The sequence below is a fragment of the Bison bison genome, unplaced genomic scaffold (assembly GCF_000754665.1).
Source record: "Bison bison bison isolate TAMUID 2011002044 unplaced genomic scaffold, Bison_UMD1.0 scf7180017864200, whole genome shotgun sequence".
Classification (NCBI taxonomy): domain Eukaryota; kingdom Metazoa; phylum Chordata; class Mammalia; order Artiodactyla; family Bovidae; genus Bison; species Bison bison.
This window is the reverse complement of record NW_011494772.1, coordinates 344257-351024: the sequence shown is the minus strand read 5'-3', so window position 1 is coordinate 351024 and position 6768 is coordinate 344257. Positions and strand designations below refer to the sequence as shown.

Here is a 6768-nt window from a genome sequence, read left to right as displayed (position 1 = left end):
AAAAAAAAAAAAAAAAAAAAAAAAACGTTGAAATGAAAAAGAAAGCACCCTCAGGGTTAATTCTTCAGATGTTAGAATTACTTTTGATAGAATAATTTTAAAATGAGTTCATGTCTCAGTAATAAACAGAAAGGATTGATGCTCAGCTGAGAAACAACTATTTATGACACAGTGTATGGTTACACTAAGAAAAGACCATGCTTATAGAATAGCTTATAACTGCTTTAATCATCAACCAAATACTTAAAGACACTGGCGTGTACACACTGCTATATTTAAAACAGATAACCACCATATATCTACTGTACAGCACAGGGAACTGTACTCAATACTCTGTAGCAACCTAAATGGGAAAAGAATTTAAGAATAGATACAAGTATATGTATAATTGAATCCCTTTGCTGTATATCTGAAACTAGCACAACACTGCTAATCAACTATACTTCAATGTAAAATTAAAAAAAAAATTTAAGTATCCACAGTAAGATTTACAGGTGAGGTATATTTTCATGTCTAACTTGCAGATTTATTTGAAAGAACGACGAAAATATTTGCATGAACAGAGGTGTGCAAAAATCACCCACTAATTAGCAGTACAAGTCATCCTGGATTATTACTTCATTATTATCATCGCTTCAAACCTCTCAACAGGACTGTAAATGTGACTTCTTAAGTTAATAAAATAGAATTAATTGGTCATCATAAACTAACAATATTTAGCATAATAAAGGACTAAATCCAGCTTAATATAAATATACATGTCAATGACATTGTTACTTCCAAAGGCAACAAACAAAAGCCATTACTGGTATATTATTCAATTTGCACTATTTCATTGAATTCTGACTTTATATATGAAATAAAGCCTGAGAGTTTTTCCCTTAAATTCAGAGGCAGTTCACAACCATGTTTCGTAATAGTAATAAATATACATATATGCACATATATATATTGTTGTATGAACTCCATTTAGATTCTGCAGACTGAAGTAGTATTTTCAAACTTTTAGGGAAACTGATTAAATAATTACATTTTGAAAGTAATTTATGAAAATTAAGCAAACAAATGAAAACTACCAAACCAATGTTAGTCATGAGACTTTTTAAATAAGAGCCTATTTTTGACTCTTGAAAACTTTCTTTTATATAACATTTATGTAGTCATCTTGGGATATGGTAATGATTAATTGAAAATCTTTAAATCTGAAGTACTTCTTCATTGTCTGTAGGCAGCACTGCAAAATAAAATCTAAGACCACATCCAGCAAGATACTCAACACAACTGAACAATTTACACAGGTAAATTCAAAGCACTTTTAAGGCTCAGTTGCAAATAGCAAAGAGGGTAAAAAACACAAATGCTATCCTAGACAATGGTAGTGAAGGTAGAACTCTGATCTTAATACCTCAAGAAAACACAAAATTGTTATAAAACTACTTTAGTTAGAAAAAGAAACAGATTTGTGTGATATACATTTCATATTACTAAGATTTTATTTTTTATAATAGTATGCCAAAGTAGAATGCTTAAATATCAGTTTCCAGCTTATATATTTATATAGCACTCTCTTCATATGTGTATGGAGTTTATTTAAGTAAGCAAAATAGTAATGTACCTTTTGAAATTTGCATGATATAGAGTGAGGGGAAAAAAGAAAACTAAGAACGAGCAGGCATAAAATAATCACATTTTTATGTGTGTGTGTGTTTTTTAAGCATAAAAATACAGAAAGACAGAAAGATAAGGAGAAAGACAGTCAATAAATGCCTAGAAACAGATCAGGAAGAATACTCAAAAACTAAAACAGTGAATGGTAGGAGGAAGTCAGGCTGATAATTTTGAGAAGAGCTACTTTGCTGTTTTCTGTCTACATTCCTTAATTGTTTTTAAGTCTTGTTTTTGTTTTTTTTTAATGATATTATAAATCATGTTTAATAATTACAAAAAAGCAAAAATGACCTTTCTTAAAATAAAAATGAAAGCATTGCAATTCTCAAAACAAGGTTTCCCTAGGTTGAAACTCCTATCATATGCCCTGTACTAAGTACCCAATGCTCAACAAACATATGACTATATGGATGAAAAGTGAAAGCAAAGGGGAAAAAAAGTTTAGTTTTTTATCAATGTTCCAAAATTCCAAAGGAAAACCACTCCAAAGAAAAATACTCATTTTTATACCTATGTGTTCAGGAAATTACATAAACTGAAAATCTGTAAAGAATCAATCAAAATGCCATGCATTGGATTTCCAAAAGAGGGAGATAAAACTCCACTGCCACAAATGTATTAACTGGATACATGAGTGATATATTCAAACACAACTCACCAAGTTACTGAAATAAAATAATTTTAAGAAAAAAACTTAAATTATGTGTTTATTTTAGCCTTATGACTTTAACTGCCTAAAGAGCATAGTAAAATCTATGAAAAATATCATGATCCACATAATAAAGTAGAAACTGTTCCAACTCTTTTATGGAGCTCTCAATTGGAGAATAAAAATATGACAGAAGTCTCGCGTTGGTTAAATTTTGAAAAAAAAACATAGATTCACAGATGTTATGGTTACTAAAAACTATGGCCCTGATTATTATATGAAAATAAAATTTAGTATTATTCTGAAAAACTAGAGACAGAATGCTATCCATTTTCTTCAGGGATTATTAAAAATATGAATATTAAATGCTGTACCTAAGGGTTTCCTACTGAAAACAATGCTTACAAAACTGACTTTATAAATTAAATCAGATCTTTAAAAATGCATTGCATCTTTTGGGGAAAAAAAGAATATAATCTAGTTTCTAAATTGAGAAAAAGTAATCAACGAATTAAAAGGCTCAAAACAAAAGAAATCTTTTTGCTATATTACAACTAAAGAAAAAACACCAATGAGGAAAGAAGAGATAGCATCAAATCCAAAATACGATCAACTTTATAATAGCAATGGTATCACTTTCTGGACAAGTATTTCTAAAAAGAATGCAGAACTGTTGTAGGTTAAACATATACACATAAACATTTAAATATAAAATGCAAGCAAGCAAAAACACTTGAAAACAGGGCACCTATTTATTCAAGATGCTATTTACCATATGTATTTATTTTATCCACTTTCTATGTAATTACAGTTAAAAATAAGATGGTTTGTTTCTCTTGATCAGCATGTGGCCAAATCACCACATTTCCACACATTTAAAATCAAGTTTGAGTTAGTTGATTAATTACAGTTCTGCCAACTTCAACATAAGTCAGTATATCACAGAGGATAAAATAGAAGATAAACACCTTAGTTTGATTATTGTTTCAGTCACTTATGAGATCAAACAAGATACTTAATCTAGTCAACATCCACTTTCTTCAGCTAAAACTGGGAATAATGGTAGTATCTATACCTCATAAATAGCAACCCACTCTAGTATTCTTGCCTGGGAAATCCTATGGACAGAGAAGCCTGGAGGCCAAGTTGGACAGGACTCAGCGAGTAAGCAAAAAACATACATCATAGGACTGACTGTTAAGCAAGGATTAAAACAGAGCAACATATTCAGCAAATAAAATGCTTAATATAGTACCTTTAATATGATGAACACTCAAAATAATATTTTTAAATTCAAACTGAAATGCTCTAACAACTTAAACTCATTAAAGGACAATATTATCTCTGGACAATATTATCAATATTATTATCTCTGGAAGATGTCAGAGTCATAAAAAAATACTACAAAAAATGCTAATGTTTTCCTATTTACACCTTAAGCAAGTACAGATCATTTATTTTGAAATGAGGATTAATGAGCTGGTATTTTGTAAGCTCAGACCTTGCTAACTTGAAGAAAGTCATGATCTGGGGAAAAAACTATAACTTCCTTAAAATTCAGCTTTCCTAAATGAAGCAAGCACTTTGGACAAGGATGATCTAGAAAATTCCTTCTTGTTTGCAAATTTGAGGATGCTCATCCTGAAGAGAAAACAACACTATGTGTATAGGTACATACATATACATATGGACAAATATAGACAGAGAGAGAACAGGATAATATAGTACCAAAAAATATGTATATGTAAGTTCTGAGGCTGTATGAAAACTGATATTTAATCATAATGTTATTTCAATAAGGAAGGAACTTCTAAGCCATTCTAAAGAAAGAAATGGATTCGTAAAAGCAGAATACAGAAAATGGGCCATTCGAGGAAGTGAATGGAATCAAGGAGAATCCCAAAGTGGAAAAAAACAAATTCAGTTAAAGAACAAAACCTGATTCTAGAGGATCACACAAATCTCCAAATAAAAAACTGGCACACTGACCAGAAGAACGTTTAAAACAACAAAAATTATTCAATTAATGAAGAAAGTAGGAGCTTAGGATTGGGTTAACAGATTTTAAAAAAAGGTGCCAAGTATAAGATAAAAATAATGATTTACATAATTCACAAAGTCATTATTTGTGACATGTAAAATATAAATGTGTTGAACAAATAAACTGAGGAACCAAGATATAAAATCAGTGAACTGATTATTAATGGTTATACTATAACCCAAAGTGCCTCACCCCTGGCCCAGTGTTATTTCTATGAGGCCAGTAATTCCAAACCTATCACCCACCAAATCATCAGGAGCTATTTAAAAGCACAGAGCCCTATTCCTCTGTGATGGTGATACAAAGTCATCTTTGAAAATTACTGTCTTTTGTGGTGAAAATGCCACAGGAGTAATTTAGACAAAAGACAGTATTGGCCAGAACTACCAATGAAAAGAATACTATTCAAGAAATCCTACAGAGGTAGATTCACCTAAATTTCTCAACTGCAAGTGAAGGTAAGAGAAAGACAAAAGTAAAAGAATCTTAAGTTTACAGGAGACCAGAGAATGGCATACCCTTTGAGAGTGGTAAATAAGCTGGAAGGCTACACTGGTTTACAAATGAGAATTCTTCGTATTAAACGTTACTTGTAGGGACTTCCTGGTGGCTAGCATTTCTGCAGTGTGGCTAAGGCTCCACACTCCCAATGCCTGGGGCCTGGGTTCAATATCTGGTCAGGAAACTCGATCCCACATGCCAGGACTAAAAGATCCCTCATGCTACATAAAGATGGAAGATTCTAAAACAAAGACTCAGCATGACCAAATAAATACATAAAAATATTTTTAAAAATATGAATTGTACACTCAGATCTTGTCAGATATTGAGGTTCACACATATGGCTGAAAGATATATGTACTTTTCTGCAATATGTTCAGAAATTTTTTTCTGTTAAAATTAAGCAACTTAAAAACTACATATGATATCTGAGTCAATATACATGAATTTATTTAATAATTATATGTAGGACTACCTTCCCTCATATCCCAAGCTTTCAAGAACATAGGCACTATTGAAATGCAGAGGAAAAAATTAAGCTATATTGATTTCAACATTTTCTTCTTCTAGGGGAAAAAAAAAAATCTTATTTTAAACTAATTAGGCCAGTAAAAGAGAATTGTCTACTAAGTCTAAACAACAAATGCCCCTTTTTCAAAAATATCTGTTACTTTCAATGTTTAGTCTAATTTAAACTATTATCCTTGAAGTAAGTCTAGTAAGTAGAAGCCCTCTCTTCATAAATTAACAAAGATTATTTATAAACAATATAAAACACTTTGTCTAAGAAAAACAGTATTTGCTTGGTAGTATACAATTTATGTGTATGACTTACTCTTTCAGTTCAGTTCAGTTCAGTCACTCAGTCGTGTCTGACTCTTTGCAACACCATGAATCACAGCACGCCAGGCCTTCATGTCTATCTCCAACTCCCGGAGTTCACTCAAAGTCATGTCCATCAAGTTGGTGATGCCATCCAGCCATCTCATCCTCTATCGTCCCCTTTTCCTCCTGCCCCCAATCCCTCCCAGCATCAGAGTCTTTTCCAGTGAGTCACCTCTTGCCATGAGGTGGCCGAAGTATTGGACTTTCAGCCTCAGCATCAGTCCTTCCAATGAACACCCAGGACTGATCACCATCTCCAGTAGGATGGACTGGTTGGATCTCCTTGCAGTCCAAGGGACTCTCAAGAGTCTTCTCCAACACCACAGTTCAAAAGCATCAATTCTTCGGCGCTCAGCTTTCTTCACAGTTCAACTCTCACATCCATACATGATTACTGGAAAAACCATAGACTTGACTAGACAGACCTTTGTTGGCAAAGTAATGTCTCTGCTTTTGAATATGCTATGTAGGTTGGTCCTAACTTTCCTTCCAAGGAGTAAGCGTCTTTTAATTTCATGGCTGCAGTCACCATCTGCAGTGATTTTGGAGCCCCCGCAAAAAAAGTCTGACACTGTTTTCATGGTTTCCCCATCTATTTCCCGTGAAGTGATGGGACCAGATGCCATGATCTTCATTTTCTGAATGTTGAGCTTTAAGCCAACTTTTTCACTCTCCTCTTTCACCTTCGTCAAGAGGCTTTTTAGTTCCTCTTCACTTTCTGCCATAAGAGTGGTGTCATCTGCATATCTGAGGTTATTGATATTTCTCCTGGCAATCTTGATTCCAGCTTGTGTGTCTTCCAGTCCAGCGTTTCTCATGATGTACTCTGCATATAAGTTTAATAAGCAGGGTGACAGTATACAACCTTGACGAACTCCTTTTCCTATTTGGAACCAGTCTATTGTTCCATGTACAGTTCTAACTGTTGCTTCCTGACCTGCATATAGGTTTCTCAAGAGGCAGGTCAGGTGGTCTAGTATTCCCATCTCTTTCAGAATTTTCCACGGTTTATTGCAATCCACAC

General features: G+C 33.1%; 1 protein-coding gene across 1 annotated transcript in view; it reads right to left on the bottom strand.

Moving 5' to 3' along the window:
- Positions 1 to 6768, bottom strand: part of GBE1 (glucan (1,4-alpha-), branching enzyme 1) — a 313528-nt gene that overhangs the window by 174697 nt on the left and 132063 nt on the right. The gene's annotated exons all lie outside the window — the stretch shown is intronic.